The 18,867-nt window shown below is 42.4% G+C and overlaps 1 protein-coding gene across 1 annotated transcript in view; it reads right to left on the bottom strand.

Moving 5' to 3' along the window:
• Positions 1–18,867, bottom strand: part of LOC115652704 — a 294,278-nt gene that overhangs the window by 110,979 nt on the left and 164,432 nt on the right. The gene's annotated exons all lie outside the window — the stretch shown is intronic.

Below are 18,867 nucleotides of genomic sequence, written 5' to 3'. Positions count from 1 at the left end.
GGTGTAAGTAGCAGGGGGAAGCAATCTTATAGTCTCCAGGCCACAGATCGGTTCCATGGAAGTTATTGCAACCCCAGTGCCTGGATTAGTCTCTGTAGCTCCTTGCATGCTTCTCCCTGCCCTTATCTGCACATGTTCTAACGGTTAGAGTCTAACTTCATCTGTTCCATGTACTGGCTGAGAGTCACCGTGAAGCAATACTCTGCTAACTTTTGACTGGCTTTCACCGTGGTAGCACATGGCCATGGAGGCTGTGGCAGGATTTGGGCCACCCTGCATGTGATACTGCTAGAAAAGAAATTGGAAATCCCCATCTTGGAAATCCTATGTCACCATTTGGCCTCTATGATATTAATATAGTGCTCCTAATTCAGTTACCTATGGACAAGTGTCCTTAATAATAAAAAATACACACTACAATTGGTATTAACTGCCACCCCGATGGAAGGCTCAGCAGAGAATCTGAAGACTGAATGGCCCTGGAGAGTGAACTAATCTTTTTCCTTCACAGAGGGTTCCCTTGTAGGTCAGATTAGAGGCATACTGATGGGATACAGCCTCCTGCTGTCAATGCTTTACTGCTATTGTGGACATCCATAGAGTAATTCAGCATGCAAGGCTGTTGGTCTGACACCTTTGACAAGCACTGAAGTAGGGCGATCAGACAGCAAGTCTGAAAAATAGGGAAGGGAGGGGGAGGGGTAATAGAAGCCTATATAAGTAAAAGACCCCAAAATAGGGACTCTCTCTATAAAATCGGGACATCTAGTCACCCTACATTGAAGACATACACATACCTCCCACGTCCCAGAAAAAAATTGTAAAAGGGCTATGCAGCCATGGTGTTATCCATCATTGTACAGGGGTCCTGACACAGACATAGTGTAGCAGTCTCTTAACAGCTGTTCCTTGCCTTCCAAGGGAAGAGGGATCAATTGTAACCCCTTCAAAGGAACATTCAAAGCCTACCCATACCCCCTGCCTGTGTGCTCAAGTGGGATCCTGCAGCAGCCAGATGTTCCCCTGCTTGGTTATTTTGTTCAGTATCTTATCATCCCTCCAGGCCCAATGCCCATGTGAACTTTGCTCAGTGAGTAGCAATCAGCCTTGCAAAGAGAAAGAGAAAATGTAGCGTGGGAGTGGTTCTTTTACCTTTCATGATGATGCATATTACACTGCATTGTAAAGTTCCTTTTCATCTCCCCTCTGACTCCCATGAAGCCTCACTCCCCTCATTTGCCAGACCAGTAGGAGAATCAATATCCAGTAGGGAATTTTCAAAACATATATGATTTCATAGTTTCCACTAAAACAAAATAACCCTAATGTACTAACTCATCCAGGCGCTCTGACTTAAAGTGATATTTCATATATCCTCTGTCGTTACTGGTTTAAGGCAATACCTGAAAGCAGAGAGAAACCAACCAACCTGTCCAGATTTTTTACAACAGTACAATTTCTTTCTTTGGTGCCTAATAACCACAGCTTTCTAGGTGCCCTAGAGAAACACTAAGTTAAAAATACTATTTAAAAATAATATGTAAAATACAGAAAGATCTGGGCCACAAATAGGGTGACCAGATGTCCTGATTTTATAGAGACAGTCTTGATTTTTGGGTCTTTTTCTTATATAGGCTCCTATTACCCCCACCCCATCCCGATTTTTCACACTTGCTGTCTGGACACCCTAGCCACAAAGTTCAGACCCAGATCCACACTGCCCTAAACCTTGTGGGCATTTGGATTCAGGGGTGGGTCTGGGATCAGTCTCTAAACCAAATCAGGATGCTGTTCCCAAACCTTTTATGTAAAAATAAAAAAAATAAAAAAAAGATTGGGACTGAAAGAAAAATCTGAAAAGTAACTTTTCTTAATTATGTGACCACCTCCCTCCCCTAAAATGATCACTAAGAAATCTCTATGGAAACAGTATATGATCATTTTCCAGACAGCATTGCAGTAAATTCATATAACATACAATCAGCCGACAAAGCACTAGGAGATTCCAATAACATGCCTTGAAGCCTATGCAATCCCAGCCTTGATCCCATAGAAGCCATTGACAAAGATCCCATTCGCTTCAATCAGACCAGAATTTGGCACTACAGAAACTAGAGGATCAAAGGATCATGTGGAAGATCCTGATAAAGACCGTGACTTAATCATGCTTTTGCAAAATATTAAAGCAATTTAAAAAAAAAAAAGAACCAAATTCTATTTTATAAATTTCTCATCCACATCCACAGTCCAGAAAGGTAAAAATCAGTGAGCCAAACTCAGTCTTCTCTGTGATATATGAGACTAGTATTCAGACTCAAATTCAAGGTTTTGTTCTGTTATCAAGTGATTGGCTCCAGCTACTACAGGGGCTTCTTTCCAAGCCCATGCTATCTCCAACAACTATGATCCTGAAAAACAACAGAACTGCTAACCACCTGGATGAGACCTGTGAAGCTTACAGGCAACTGGTCCATGACTCTGGAACGCACTTCAAGAAACTAGAATAACTAAGATTCATCACCAGAGCAAAGCACACTCCTCCTTCATAGCTTTCCTGCAGTAAAAACAAACAAACAAAAGCAATGAAACAAAACACACACCTAACAAAAAGGGAGAGACAAGGAGAACCTTGTATTACTTTACAATTGTTAAGGTGCTCAAATATGATGTCAATTAACGTTATTGTTTGTTTGTATTGTGGTGGTTTCTCCTGGGAGCCCCAATCCTGGACCAGGACCCAACTGTGCTAGGTGCTGTACAAACACAGACAGAAAAAAAGGACCTGCTCTAACAAACATCTAGATAGAGGAGAGATTTTTTTTTTTGTGAGATGCTCTGTTTTTCCTCCAAATTCTGGAGAACATTTTTTATAACATATAACCTTTTCATCTGTCATAACAACAGGAACATTTTTATGAGCCACAGCTGCAAAAGAATCTATTTCTATTTTGCTATAATTACTCTTTGTCCACCAGTAGAGTCATTAACAATAGTTTTCTTTGTTTTTAACCAGGTGTGTTTGTAGCCCAGTGGTATCCCTTCAAATTACTATATTTTATAGCAAGGATGTTATTAATATTAATGAAGATTGCTTTCCAATCTCCTCCAATAACCAGACATCTCCAAAACATTAGAGGAATTCTGGTCCCACTGAAGGCAATGGCATTGATCTCTACGAGGCCACGATTTCACCCCAGAAGAAACCCCCCAGAATGGGTACCAGACCACATCTGCAACATCTGCCTGAGTTAATGATGTTTTGCCTTTAATATCTCGCAAGGGGAAAAGTAACTTCTGATGATGATTATGAAGACCCACCCAACATAGCAGTGGCCACGTGGCACGGAGCCCTGGGAGTCTATGTACTCACCACATGATGACACTTTCCCCACACAAACAAACAAGAAACGTTCAAACAACAGAGGACGCAGTACAGTCCCCCCATCCCCCGTTTCACCATCTTATACATTTAAGACAATTAATTATGTAAATACTGGGCAAAGGCATAGCTAAAAAAGACTGCGGAGATTTCCACTAGCATTCTTCATCTGCTGCCAAGCCTAACCATCATCTGGCATTAGTCTCATCCGTCAGCACAAGAGAAGAAAGTGGTAGGCACTGAAGCACTGGGAGATTTCTCTCCCTGCCTGACAGCTGGTGCTGCCAGGATTCATTACTGCTGGGGGTGTGTGGACCTTCTGGCAAACCCAGTACAAACTGAGGAATTGCACTATCGTTGCCCACCTGTCAGCTCTCATCCATGGACAGCAGAGACTTAACTCCCTGCTTAAGATCTTCTTTTCTCAGTGGGGGATGATCCAGCCATTCTCCCTCCCACCACAGCTAGCTGGGAGTCTGAACACGCGCACAAATACTTTTTGTACCTCACTTAAGATGATACTGATCCCTGACACTGATCCCTGCACAAAGAACAGGTACAAGGCCTCTGGAAAATGTAACACCCACTCAAGCTCTATTTTGAGGCATTTCAGTGGTACAAAGGGCATTGTCTTGGCTCTCGGCAGGGAGGTAAATGTCATCCTAAAGGAGCAGAGGGATATTTACTCTCTGATCCAGCAAAACAAAATAACATTCAGTGTGCATGGGTGGCAAGTTTGTAGAAATTTTGGTGGTGCCCAAAACCCACCCCACAAACTCCACCCCCACCTGCCTAAGGCTCTGGGAGGGGTTTTGGGGGGAGGTCTGGGGTGCAGGTCCTGGGCTGGGGATTAGGGTGCAGGAGGGGTGCAGGGTGCTGGCTTTGGGATAGAGTTTGGGTGCTGGGTACAGGCTCCGGGCTGGGGCAGGGGGTGGGTGTGCAGGAGGGGGTGAGGGGTGCAGGCTTTGGGACAGATTTTGGGTGCAGGATCTGGGCTGGGGGTTGGGGTGTTGGAACGGGTGAGGGGAGCAGGCTCTGGGAGGGAGTTTGGGGATACGAGGGAGTGCAGGGGTGAGGACTGTGGGGCTGAGGATGAGGGATTCATGATGCAGGACGGGGCTCAGGGCTAGAGCAGAGGGTTGGGGTGTAGGGTGAGGGCTGTGGGGCTGAGGATGAGGGGTTCATGCTGCGGGGGGGGGTTCAGGGCTGGGGCAGAGGATTAGGGTACGGAGGGATGAAGGTTGGGGCTGAGCTGCAGGGGGGGCTCAGAGCTGGGGCAGAGTATCAGGGTGCGGGGGGATGAGAGTTGGGGGTGAGGATGAGTGGTTCATGCTGCGGGGGGTGGAGGGCTGCTCAGAGCTGGGGCTGAGGATTAGGGATCTTCCCAGAGCGGCGTGGCGTTTCCTCGCCCGAGTGGGCTGTGCAGGGCACCACCAGCCTAGGCAAGGGGCGCGGATCCCGGCTCTTGCACTGACAAGGCGAGTGGGTTTTTGCCACTCCAAGCAACAACCAAAAAGAAGGAGGTGGGTGGGTTTTGCCACCCTTAGAAAGTGCCGCCCCAAGCACATGCTTAGAGGGTTGGTGCCTAGAGCCGGCCCTGTACTCAAGAGACCAAATAACCAATGTCAGTCCGGTATATTGCTATAACCCAGTAATAACGTAGTACAGGAGAAAGGTTCTATACAGTACCAGTCTCTGGGAAGCTGTCTTATGCAGTGATGTCACATCCACCTTATGTAGAAGGTATGTTCCCAAAGTTACACCCTTAAGGCCATCTGTTTAAGTACAAGATACTGTGTGAGCATAGACCCACTGGACCAGTTTTGCTAAGTTAATCTGAACCAGTATAGGTGCAATTTAAACTGATTTTAGAGTGTCTACATGAGAGGTATGCAATGGTGTAACAACCTTTTACAATGATACAGTCACATTACAACAAGTTTTCTACTATAGACCAGGCTGCAGCCTTATCACAAAGTGCTAAACTACACTGGGGAGACATTTTCAGTGTCCTTGCGGAACCTTGGATTGTTAACCTGGCACAGATCCTTCTTGATTTGACATTCACACATGATACAAATCCAGACTTGTGGGATTGTCAATGACAGTCCAAAAAAAGGAATTATTAAACAATTATTTAAATTTAATAAAATGTCAGTTAAACTCAAAATTGCCTTCCCAGGCAATGATTATTCAATCATTTTCCTTTCTTACACACACACACACACACACACACACCACAACTGTTCACTTAGCGATTGAAAGAAACTTCTGATTTAGCTTAAATTCAGTCGTAGTTGTAACTTAGCTTTTATGTTTCATTACTGAAAGGTAAAAAACTCTTTTGCTTATAACAAATAACTAAAGCTGGTCAAAAATTTGAGACTTTTTCATAAAAAGATTTGTTAAATCTTTGTCCCTTTTTTCATAGAAAACATTCACATTTGAAAAATGTTGATGAACTCTATAGCTGGTGGGAAATTGGACATATTTTGGTGAAATTTTTCACAATAAATTTGTTCCTTTTTGTTTAAAAACTTTTGAAATCATAACATTTCCTACCAGCTCTATGAATGGATTAATTTGGGCTTCTGTTTCTCATCTGAGAAACAACCAATTTCATAGAACATAAATCAGTTGTTATTTCAAAAATCTCCACTTTCTGGAAGCACACTTGTCTTCCCCCTCCACCACAACTGCACCTAACTCCTGTTTCACTATTCGCAGTTCTGTGGTCTATGCAAAGCCCATTTAATCCTTGGCCTATCTGATAAGATTGCCAACAGAGAGGTTTTCGTAACATGAATGCTTGTCAAGTGGGAGCTGGACTGGGATGTTTACTTTATTTCACAACACTAAAGATCTCTTAGATAGTGACAATTTTTACTTAGTACAGATCTGCACTGGGTTCAAACATGCCCGCTTAAAGCAAATGGCTGAGTATCCAGTAACTAATCCCTCAACCTATCCACTCCCACCTACAAGTGGACTTTGGTTTTCTTCTGCATGATACCGCAAAGATTTCAGACTCTGACAGCATCTGCTAGCTGAAGTCACTCTATAACCTCCTCCTCTCCCATCCCATTGAGCTCTGAATTGTTGAGTCAACCAAAGCAGGCCCGGTTTGGAAAAAACAATCAGCATAGGAGCACTTCTCATGCCTTATATTTTATAAACACTCGTCCCATTGAGAGGGCAATCTACAATAAAATTTGTCTAATCTTTGTCATCCAAGCCATGAACCCCTGAGTTTGATAGTAGTATCCTCACAGTACTTTGAGTCATGCTATTACAGTTAGTGCATCTGTGACAGCTGAGTTTGACTAACTGCAGAAGCTCACGGAGGTGACTCATATTGTTAGGTCTTCTCATAAATCCCCGCTGAAGTACCCAAGTGCAGGGGCCTTGGTATTTCCTTTCCCACCCCTGCTCTTCCCCCCGCCACATGCTGCTTCTCTTGTTGCAACTCCATCAGCACAAGTGGTTATATTCACTCAATTAGCCCTATTAGTCACAGCAATGTAAAATTAGCCATGAAAGTTCTCCTGCGTCTGTCGTGGCCTTTCCACTAGAGAGCAATTACAGCTATAAGCTTATCACTTTTTGACGCACTCTTCCAAAAACAAAACCACTTAGACCTCTTTGTGCAATGGAAGAGGCCTGTGTTTGAAAAACGAGGGAAACCTATAATTAATCATTCTATATGACTATTCCTGTAGCCAGAGCTTTTCAGGATTCATAGAAGGAGAATAACAGTATTTTTCCTTGAGCCCTTTATCACCATTTGATCTAAAAAAAAATAAATCTATGAATAATAATGAAAATTTTAGCAAGAAACAAAAAAGATGGTCAAGAGTCAGTCATTCTGATACCTCTCTCTGACACTATGCACAAAAAATGCCTTGAGAGCATCTGTAATTTGTAATGTAACAAACCTCTGGGAGCAAAATTTTGCATGAGTATCAGGAAATGTTTACTGCGAATTAAATCTACTAAACCTCCCAATGGAAAAGGTGAAAGTCCAATGACTAGAGACCTGCAAAGGAAAGCAAATAGATCTCTGTCCTTTATTCACCTCTGGGAGATGTGTAAAGATTAGGACTAGTTGAAAGTTTTTCAGGGAAACTGTTTTTCAAAACTGAAAACTGGGTTTTAAATGGAAAAAAAAGTCACAAAAATATGTTTTCTGCCAAAAACTGGAAATATTTACTTTTCAGCCCATGCCCACCCCCCAAAATGCAGTTTTCAATATTTTGCCAAAACATCAAACATTTCTGTTAATTTTTTTTTAATTTCCCCCTCATTTTCATCCAAACTTTCAGCAGGAAAAAAAGCTGATTTTCTGACCAGCTTTTCCAACCAGCTTTCTGGCCAGAAAAGGGGGTTAGGCTTTTTTATGCTTGGTTTTTTACTTGAGAAATATCAGGAAAGTCAAGTTATGTCAGATCCTCCCAGGTGTTGCGGGAGAATTTCTTGGCAGTCTCAGATGTCATTTAGAACTTTCTCACACCTTAACTGAACACAGGGAGATGTTGTATCTTTAACAAATATCTCCCTTCTTCCAAGTCTTTATTAGATATTGGAATAAAATATGTTTTTGCTAAAACCAAAATTTTAAACAATGTAGTTTTTCTTCCAATTGCTCGACTTTGAGGCTCTTGTGAGGTCATCCTTCTACTAGTTCTTCAGTTGTGCATCAATTATGTACCTGGATAGACAAGACCTGAATGTATAAGTAAGAAAAAAAAGCAGAGAAAAAAAATTGCTTGGAAAATCTTTCAGGCTTTCATATCTCATAAAGAAAGGAGAAGGTCCCACACTCATTTATGGTTACCTTTAAGAGTGGCTCCTACTCTTTTGTTTGGTGCCATCTACTGGAGGAGAGACCCAGACTGTACTTCCCATCTAACTGTTTCACAGGGAATTGGTGACAGCATGCGCTGGGGACACAATTCCAGTACAAGAGGGGGTCCCATATACATAACAAGACAGAATTCTGTTTGCCATAACCTGGTCCTCCAGTATGGTTGATTTTACAGCAGAGAGGGTCCTAAACGTGGTTTATCCAGACACCACCAACAACTTGTATTTGAACAGGGGTTAAAAAACATTGTTTGTGCCTAGGCTCTTATCTATTCTTGAACATTTAACCCAGTCCACACTGCTGGCCAAAGTTAGAATAGTATTTATTGCAACCAACTTTAAACTCTAATCTAATAAGATTCTTAAACTCAATAACAATGGATATCTAAAAGGGCCATATACCCCACATAAGCAACTGCTAACCACTGCAATATGAAATACAAAGCAATGCAGACCAACCTGTACCAGGAAAAGTCATTAAACAAAGAGAGGAACCAACTATCTCAAATTTTCAGACATTGTTCCATAGGCTCTGTATATCTGATGTATCATAAAGAAGTTCTTTCGTAGGAGATACAAATAGATCTCTGCAAATCCTAATCACAGCACTAAAACTGTCATCAGTAAGTTTTTAGTATTCATCTGCAATGGGCAACAGAACTTCTAAGAGTTGCAAGTTTAAAGTATTAATTATTATTGGACTGGGGCAGGCAAATGGAGCGTTTGGTCTCATTGCGAGTACAAGATTTTGAAGCTTAAAACAAATAATTTCCTTTGATAATCACTGGTAATCTCAGGCTACTTTTATGACTCATTTTAGCAATGCCTTTGAATGAAGGATACAGTTATAGTTCAAGCCAGTCACTATTTTCCAAAACAAAAAAAAGTGTTTCAAAAACTAAAGCTATACAGGGAGAACAATTATGGTTACCTCGCTTACAAAACCCCAGCACTTTAAAGCAAGGAAATGAATCACTGAGGACAGAATAAATCTCACACTGCCAACATAATAACCAAATACATTATTCTTCACAGATATAGTATAAAAATGCATAGTTTATCATAACACAACACCACCACTAACATTATGACTCCTGGATTGTTGGTTTTCCTTGAGACTTTTTTTTAAATCAACTTGATTTCCTTTAAAGGATACTTTCAAATGGGAAATATTGTCAGTTTCTCTCTCTCCTGGCAATATACATTTTTTGATAAAGTGCTTATTGCTGTCTCTTAAGAATAAAGTGTACATGGTTTAATAGGAAAAGTGTATAAACATCAATTTACACTAAAATTATGTGACTCCCTGGCTTTTCACCAGAGGGTGATTAAAAAAGGAGGTCTCATCAATATGTACGTATATAATTATTATGTTTCTTTTTCAAAAAGGTGTTTTGTTCTGCTTGCATGGTGATTGATCAAAATAAACATGATCCTTCCATCAGCAGAGCTCTGATAGTTGTGTTTTGATAAAGCAGTCTGTATGAAAAGCACTGGAGCCTAACAGATCAAATAGGTGTCAACCACCCGAGTGATCAGGGTTCTGTTCCTGACTTTGCACCAATTTTCTCTTTAACCAGGAGCAAGTCACAATCTCTCTTGGCCTGATTTTTAGTTACCCTGCACAATATGCAATCACATGTAAAGCACAGTGAAGTGGCTGTAAAACGCTACCAGATCAGAACAGTGGCACTTGGCATTGGCATAAATGACTACACATTGTGCAGAGCATTAGAGAACCGGGCCCTCTGTTCTCCAGTTCTCCAGCCTGGAAAATGGCCCTACTAGCATTCTTCTATGGAGTATTCTGATGGGAAAAGCAGAAGGAGAAATCATTTTACTAGATCTTGGAATTTTCTTGAAAGTTACACTTGGCCAGCTCAGAGGTTGAGAACAAAAACATTCTTCCATGCCATGTTGCATGTAAGGACGTTGTGTTGTTTATCCTCCATAGCTTCATCAAGAGATCTTCGATGAAATATCTTCCACAACCATCTGGCCATGACTCCTTGAATAACATGACCTCCATCAGAGTGAACCCAGCCTGCTGCAAGTGAAACCCATATAAGTCTGCAAACAACTTCCCAAATCTTAGTGAATCAGTGCCAGATTTGCTACCTTTCACTTTGAGGGATCTTTTATCACCAACCTGTAGACTGAGCTTCACTTTGTGAATGGAAGTAAACTCTACCAAAAAAAATAAATAAATCAGTATTCAATGTGATTAATAGCAAATGCTTGCTGTGTGTATTTTAACATTTTAATTAGAGTCGACTCAATGATGTAAGTCACATCCAGATTTTGCACCTCCAAAAGTAGAGTTGTTTAGATCCAGAGTTTCCCCAGTTATTATTATTCTCAGTGTTTGAATAATGTAAAAAATGCTTGTATATTTTAAAATTTGTTAGTAATTTTTACAGAGTCTTTTTTGGTTTAGAGGAGTAGGAAGGATGCAAACACAGAAGGCAGTCCTTAGGTAGGCGTGATGGATAAATAGCTCAGGGCTGCCCAGAGGATTCAGGGGGCTGGCCCCCCGCCGCCAAAGACCCGGCACTTCAGCTGTGGGTCCAGAGGCAGAAAGACCTCCCCCGCCGCTGAATTGCCGCCAAAGACCCCAAGCGGAAGAAGCTCCGGGGGCCCGGGCCCCACGAGAGTTTTCTGGGGCCCCCGGAGCAAGTGAAGGACCCTGCTCCAGGACCCCGAAAAACTCTCGTGGGGCCCGTGGGGCCCAGGGAAAATTGCCCAACTTGTTCCCCCCCGTCGGCCCTGAAATAGCTGTTGAGAACATAATGAGCTCCAGTGCTTTTGCTCAGCAGAGCCAGCAAAGAAAGATCTATTTGTTTTTCAGATGTAATAAATACACTGAAACAAAAACTCATTACCACCTTCCAAAGAAGTTGCTGCAGACACAGCCAGTTTGTGATTTTCTCATTTGTATTAATTACCTGCCTATTAGGTTGTTTTAGCCAGTAGCTTCTGTCAGAAAAGACATAGCTTTATGTGATAATTCCATGGAGAAACATACTGATTGCTAATTAAATTGGAACAACTCATGACTTTTGCACAAAAGGATTTCAGATGGCTTTTTAGGCATGGAGGCTAACTCTGCTCACTCAGATCATCCTGCAGCTTCTCCTCACTCCCCCATTATCTGTGGATAAAGTGAAAGGTGTTGTCATTTATTGCACTCAAACGCAACTTGGCAGGATTAATAAAATTAAAAAAAAAAAAAAAACCTTGGAGTTCATTATATCTATTGCAGTCATATGCTTCTTTCTCACTTTCCAACATCAGAGAAGATGACTGAGCTGTGACAATGACTGACTGCTTCATTTTGGGGGAACCTCCCTGTACTTCAGTTTGACCATCTGTAAAATGGGTCCATACAAACCTACTTCAGAATGATGTTGTTTGAATGCTCAGTTTATAATGCTTGCTGAACACGCATAGATCCTTGTATGAAAAATGCTGTAGAAGCAGTATTATTGCCATCCCTGCAATTTAAGTATCTTTCATAGCCCTGGAAATTAATTACTAGGCACAATGACTGTTGTTGTTTTTCTTGACCTCAATCGGGATTCTTTTCATTCGGCAGCTGCGAGAGAAGGACAGACTTGGAGTTAAGGAACTAGACTGGGCTCAGGAGACCTGGGTTCATTTCCTAACTCTGCCACAGATGACTTGTGTGACCTTGAGCACATCACTGAATCTTGCTGAATGCTCTTCTGGGGAGAAACTGAGCACTACCAAATGCTCTCTGACATCAAGGTTTTGAACAAGGATTTTACAGAAGAGCCATTAAGGGTGTGTCTACACTAGAAGATAACACTGTGTTAGAGCATGTATTGACTCGTATGATGTTACGTATGACATAGTACTAAGCACAGAGAAGGATGATCGTGTTTTACATCTGGCCACTTGGTCATGGTTAATTTTAGGGCCTATTCTATGGTTAACCACGACCAGCTCGCTTGATGTTAAGCACAGCAATCCTCATTTGCATATGATGTTTAACATTATGTCTGTTCTATCACAATGTGTACTTCCTGTGTGGACAAGTCATAATTATGAAATACAAGCCTGTACACTCCAGCTGTACCCTGTGATACAGCAGCGTGAATCTTGGGGAACTAAACACAGAAACAGATGGTGGGATTCTTTATGTGTTGTCTACTAGAAAACAAATTCAGATACCTATTTATTTGATGGTTTACATTATATACACATTGCCGTAAAACCTGGGGACATCAGGGATTAAACGCAACCTGACATTAAATCATGCTGTCCACAATAGACAACATAAACAGCCCACCCTACCAGTTAGTGAGCCCACTAACAGCAGTCCATAGTCATGCAAATTCTTGATGGAAAACAGTGCTCTGAAGGTCAATATGTCCTAAACTTGGAGGCCAAGCAGGATGGAATCCTCGTTTGATAATGCCTCCTGCCTCAAGCGCTCAAAAATGTATCTCTAGGGCTTGTCAGCCAAAACACCTCAAACATTGTATGCTGCCAAAGGAGAGAGGCACTCTTTCAGGGTATGTGTACACTACCCGCTGGATCGGTGGGCAGTGATCAATCCAGCGGGGGTCAATTTATCGCATCTAGTCTAGAGGCGATAAATTGATCCCCAAGCGCTCTCCCATCAACTTCTGTACTCCACCACCGCGAGAGGTGCAGGCAGAGTTGATGGGGGAGCAGCAGCAGTCGACTCACCGCGGTGAAGACACCACTGTAAGTCAATCTAAGTATGTCAACTTCAGCTACGTTACACGTAGCGGAAGTTGCATAATTTAGATCGATCCTCCCACCCCCCCAGTGTAGACCAGACCTAAGTTAACAAGATCCCAAACCAAATTGGGGCCTACACTTTGAATTGAACCTGGAAATAGATGGGACAGTGTAATGTTCACAGAACACAGATGTAACATCCTCAGGGCAGCTCATGCTAAGGAGAGCTGCCCCATTCTACACGACATGAAACTTAGCAGTGATCTTCAACACCAGCTGACAGTAAAGCACACTACAGTACTTCAATATAGGCCACAATAATTCTTTCATTGCCTTTTGCCTCCTGCGTCTGTAACCAGACCCAAGTTTCTTTAATATTTCCTCCCATTATTTTATAGATCAATTAATAACCCTCTTGTCCCTATCTGTCATATTCTTCCCTGAAAACAATCTTGCTAGGCAGAGATGGCGTTCACCTTTCGAGGAGGGGAAAGGCCTTATTTGCGCACAGACTGGCTAACCTAGTAAGGAGGGCTTTAAACTAGGTTCGACGGGGACAGGTGAGCAAACCCCACAGGTAAGTGGGGAACAAGACCTGGGAGATGGGTCGAAAACAGGAGAGAGCATGGGCTATAATGGCAGAGAGAAAGGAGGGTCAGGGCAAAGCTGGGGGGCAAGATCAAACCAGTATCTTAGATGCCGATATACAAATGCAAGTAGTATGGGTAATAAGCAGGAACAACTGGAAGTGCTAATAAATAAATACAACTATGACATTGTTGGCATTACTGAAACTTGGTGGGATAATACACACGACTGGAATGTTGGTGTGGATGGGTATAGTTTGCTCAGGAAGAATAGACAGGGGAAAAAGGGAGGAGGTATTGCCTTATATATTAATGTACATACTTGGACTGAGGTGGAGATGGACATAGGAGATGGAAGTGTTGAGAGTCTCTGGGTTAGGCTAAAAGGGGTAAAAAACACGGGTGATGTCGTGCTGGGAGTCTGCTACAAGCCACCTAATCAGGTGGAAGAGGTGGATGAGGCTTTTTTCAAACAACTAACAAAATCATCCAAAGCCCAAGATTTGGTGGTGATGGGGGACTTCAACTGTCCAGATATATGTTGGGAAAATAACATCGCGGGGCACAGACTATCCAATAAGTTCCTGGACTGCATTGCAGACAACTTTTTATTTCAGAAAGTTGAAAAAGCTACTAGGGGGGAAGCTGTTCTAGACTTGATTTTAACAAATAGGGAGGAACTCGTTGAGAATTTGAAAGTAAAAGGAATCTTGGGTGAAAGTGATCATGAAATCATAGAGTTTGCAATTCTAAGGAAGGGTAGAAGGGAGTACAGCAAAACAGAGACAATGGATTTCAGGAAGGCGGATTTTGGTAAGCTCAGAGAGCTGATAGGTAAAGTCCCATGGGAATCAAGACTGAGGGGAAAAACAACTGAGGAGAGTTGGCAGTTTTTCAAAGGGACACTATTAAGGGCACAAAAGCAAGCTATTCCGATGGTTAAGAAAGATAGAAAATGTGGCAAAAGACCACTTTGGCTTAACCACGAGATCTTGCATGATCTACAAAATAAAAAGGCGTCATATAAAAAATGGAAACTAGGTCAGATTACAAAGGACGAATATAGGCAAATAACACAGGAATGCAGAGGCAAGATTAGAAAGGCAAAGGCACAAAATGAGCTCAAACTAGCTATGGGAATAAAGGGAAACAAGAAGACTTTTTATCAATACATTAGAAGCAAGAGGAAGACCAAGGACAGGGTAGGCCCACTGCTCAGTGAGAGGGGGAAACAGTAACGGGAGACTTGGAAATGGCAGAGATGCTTAATGACTTCTTTGTTTCGGTCTTCACTGAGAAGTCTGAAGGAATGTCTAATATAGTGAATGCTTACGGGAAGAGGGTAGGTTTAGAAGATAAATAAAAAAAGAGCAAGTAAAAAATCACTTAGAAAAGTTAGATGCCTGCAAGTCACCAGGGCCTGATGAAATGCATCCTAGAATACTCAAGGAGTTAATAGAGGAGGTATCTGAGCCTCTAGCTATTATCTTTGGGAAATCATGGGAGACAGGGGAGATTCCAGAAGACTGGAAAAGGGCAAATATAGTGCCCATCTATAAAAAGGGAAATAAAAACAACCCAGGAAACTACAGACCAGTTAGTTTAACTTCTGTGCCAGGGAAGATAATGGAGCAAGTAATTAAAGAAATCATCTGCAAACACTTGGACGGTGGTAAGGTGATAGGAAATAGCCAGCATGGATCTGTAAAGAACAAATCGTGTCAAACTAATCTGATAGCATTCTTTGATAGGATAACGAGCCTTGTGGATAAGGGAGAAGCGGTGGATGTGATATACCTAGACTTTAGTAAGGCATTTGATACGGTCTCGCATGATATTCTTATAGATAAACTAGGAAAGTACAATTTAGATGGGGCTACTATAAGGTGGGTGCATAACTGGCTGGATAACCGTACTCAGAGAGTAGTTATTAACAGCTCCCAATCCTGCTGGAAAGGTATAACAAGTGGGGTTTCGCAGGGGTCTGTTTTGGGACCGGCTCTGTTTAATATCTTCATTAACGATTTAGATGTTGGCATAGAAAGTACGCTTATTAAGTTTGCAGACGATACCAAACTGGGAGGGATTGCAACTGCTCTGGAGGACAGGGTCAAAATTCAAAATGATCTGGACAAATTGGAGAAATGGTCTGAGGTAAACAGGATGAAGTTCAATAAAGATAAATGCAAAGTGCTCCACTTAGGAAGGAACAATCAGTTTCACACATACAGAATGGGAAGAGATTGTCTAGGAAGGAGTATGGCAGAAAGAGATCTAGGGGTCATAGTGGACCACAAGCTTAATATGAGTCAACAGTGTGATACTGTTGCAAAAAAAGCAAACATGATTCTGGGATGCATTAACAGGTGTGTTGTAAACAAGACACGAGAAGTCATTCTTCCGCTTTACTCTGCGCTGGTTAGGCCTCACCTGGAGTATTGTGTCCAGTTCTGGGCACCGCATTTCAAGAAAGATGTGCAGAAATTGGAGAGGGTCCAGAGAAGAGCAACAAGAATGATTAAAGGTCTTGAGAACATGACCTATGAAGGAAGGCTGAAGGAATTGGGTTTGTTTAGTTTGGAAAAAAGAAGACTGAGAGGGGACATGATAGCAGTTTTCAGGTATCTAAAAGGGTGTCATCAGGAGGAGGGAGAAAACTTGTTCACCTTAGCCTCCAATGATAGAACAAGAAGCAATGGGCTTAAACTGCAGCAAGGGAGATTTAGGTTGGACATTAGGAAAAAGTTCCTAACTGTCAGGGTAGTTAAACACTGGAATAGATTGCCTAGGGAAGTTGTGGAATCTCCATCTCTGGAGATATTTAAGAGTAGGTTAGATAAATGTCTATTAGGGATGGTCTAGACAGTATTTGGTCCTGCCGTGAGGGCAGGGGACTGGACTTGATGACCTCTCAAGGTCCCTTCCAAACCTAGAGTCAATGAGTCTATAAAACACAGCCTCTTCATATGAATTTCTGGGCAACGGACTAAAGTTACCAGTCAAATCCAGCCTTACATCTGTATGAATAAACTAAAATACACGAGAAGAAATGGCCTTATAAATTAGGAGGTGGAATGGGGAAGATTCTGAATTAGATCAGTCAACTGAAACTCTGCTCACATTGTGCTCTTGTAAGCAAACTCGCTTCCACTGGAATTCACTTCAGAGCCTCTCTCCTCAGTAATACATCCCCCCAGCAAGTGCATGCAAGCCCTGAAGATTAATGAGAAACCACACATTGATGTTCGACCCTGCCACTCAGTCCAAGGTGAATCAATGTGTGCTGGCTCATAAATTTTACTGGGGAATATTCCAAGTTGAAAGAGAATAAGTCAAAGAATGGTAAATTGGCATCAGTGTCAGGCAGAGTTCAGGTAAGCATCAATTACGGTTTAACTTACAGGTGGTTTGCAAAACGCACGAACAGTAGAATGGTTAGCAATGTCTACTGTCACACAACATTCTTTGAATTACCTTCAACAGAAGCCCTGCAAAAGTACTTCACATTTCAATTATCCTCTCTCATAAATAACATTAAAGCCCTCCCTCTGACTAATGGAGCTGTTTGCTGTAGTCAATCAGGCTTCATAAATATGTTCATAAAATCCCATGTATTTAAAATAAAAATGCCCCATCATTTATAAGCAATATTAGAACTGAAATGCAGCTTTTCCATCTTCGAAAAGATAGAGCTGAAACAATGGAACTGGTTATCACAAAGCACTCTCTTTCTGAGAACATCAGGAGCTCTATGATGACTGCATTGTCCTGCAAAGCTTCTCCCCCATAAAGTGTTTATTAAAAAGGATATCAGGTACAAACTAATCCAAGCACACAAAGTATGAAATCTAAGTTGAAGGCTACAGGCTAGTCATCACTCAGCACAATAAACTAACAGAGGTGGTGCTTCGAGAAGCAGTGATTCCACCCTTCTAAGCAAAGGACTATTTCAGTGCTGAAAGGTCATTTTCATAAGTATCAAGGCCTGGTGATGGCATGCCATTGTATGTTGATTCGGCCTGGTCGGTTCAGTGTCTTACGTGGACATGACCAAAAAGGGAGGGAGAAAGGTACTCCAGTCTCTGTACAAGTCAAGCATATCCTACTGGATCACACAGGCAGATTACTGTATGCTGGCACTCACTTTAGAATCCAATGTATTTGCCTCCCTGTTCTCCTGGGAGGAAGCTCACTTATTATGAGAGGTAGTGTGGTCTGGTGGATAAGGCACTGGACTGGGACTCAGGAGTAGACCTGAGCAAAACTTTTCAGAGGAATAATTTATTCTCCCAAAAATGGAGTTTAGGGTTGACTAGAACAATCTGAGAGTTTGATGCGATAGTTCTGGCTGTTGAAAAGCTTCCCTCCCCTTCATAATCTTTAGCCTAGCAGTTAAGGCACTTGCATGGGAGGGGACACCTAAGTTTGAATCCCCGCTGAGGACCCAGGATTTTGAGCTCACTTTGTAGAAATACATACTGGTAGATATTAATTGGGCCAAAGAGCAAAAGAGAGAGAACAATTCTGTGGCCTGGTAATTAAAGCACTCACTTGGGAGGTAGAAGATGTGGGCTCAAATCTTCTCTCTGCCTAATTCAGTGGAGGGATTTGAATCCATGTCTCCTACCTCCCAGGCTATAATCACCAGGCTAGAGAGTCATTCACTCTTTGGCCCAGTTAATATGTATGTGTTTCTACAAAGTGCAACAGTTTCAACAGGAGAGACTGAGAGTGACTCACCTACAGCCTGGGGGCCAGGACACTAAACTGGGAAAGGAGCAGGGCTTTTTTGCCACCCCAAGCAGCGGGAAAAGAAAAAAAAAAAAAAAGCCCGATTGAGCTCCTGCCGAAGTGCCGCCGAAGAAGAAGAGACAATGTGAAGGACCCACCGCTGAATTGCCACCAAAGACGAACGCGGAGCAATTCATCAGCCACCAAAGTGCCGCCGAATACCCGGATGTGCCACCCCACTACTGGACGGAGGGCCGTCTCTTTCTATTGGCCGCCCCAGGCACCTGCTTCCTTCACTGGTGCATGGAGCCAGCCCTGGAAAGGAGAGATCTGAACTCAAGTACCTGCTCCAGAGTGGAGATTCACACCTGTCTCCCCCACCTCCAAGGCAAGTGCCCCAAGCACTAGGCTAAAATCTATAAGGAGGGGGAAATGAACACCCCCCCGCAACCTCCCAACCAGACTTTTCCAAATTCCAAACATTTTCAGACCCAAACTGAATATTTTTCCTGATTTGGGGGTTTGCTAGCCAAACAACCAACCAAAAAATCAATTATTCACTTCATTAGGAGACCT

The sequence above is a fragment of the Gopherus evgoodei genome, chromosome 5 (assembly GCF_007399415.2).
Source record: "Gopherus evgoodei ecotype Sinaloan lineage chromosome 5, rGopEvg1_v1.p, whole genome shotgun sequence".
NCBI lineage: Eukaryota > Metazoa > Chordata > Testudines > Testudinidae > Gopherus > Gopherus evgoodei.
Note: the sequence above shows the minus strand (reverse complement) of the source record. Positions and strands in the feature narration are given on the sequence as shown.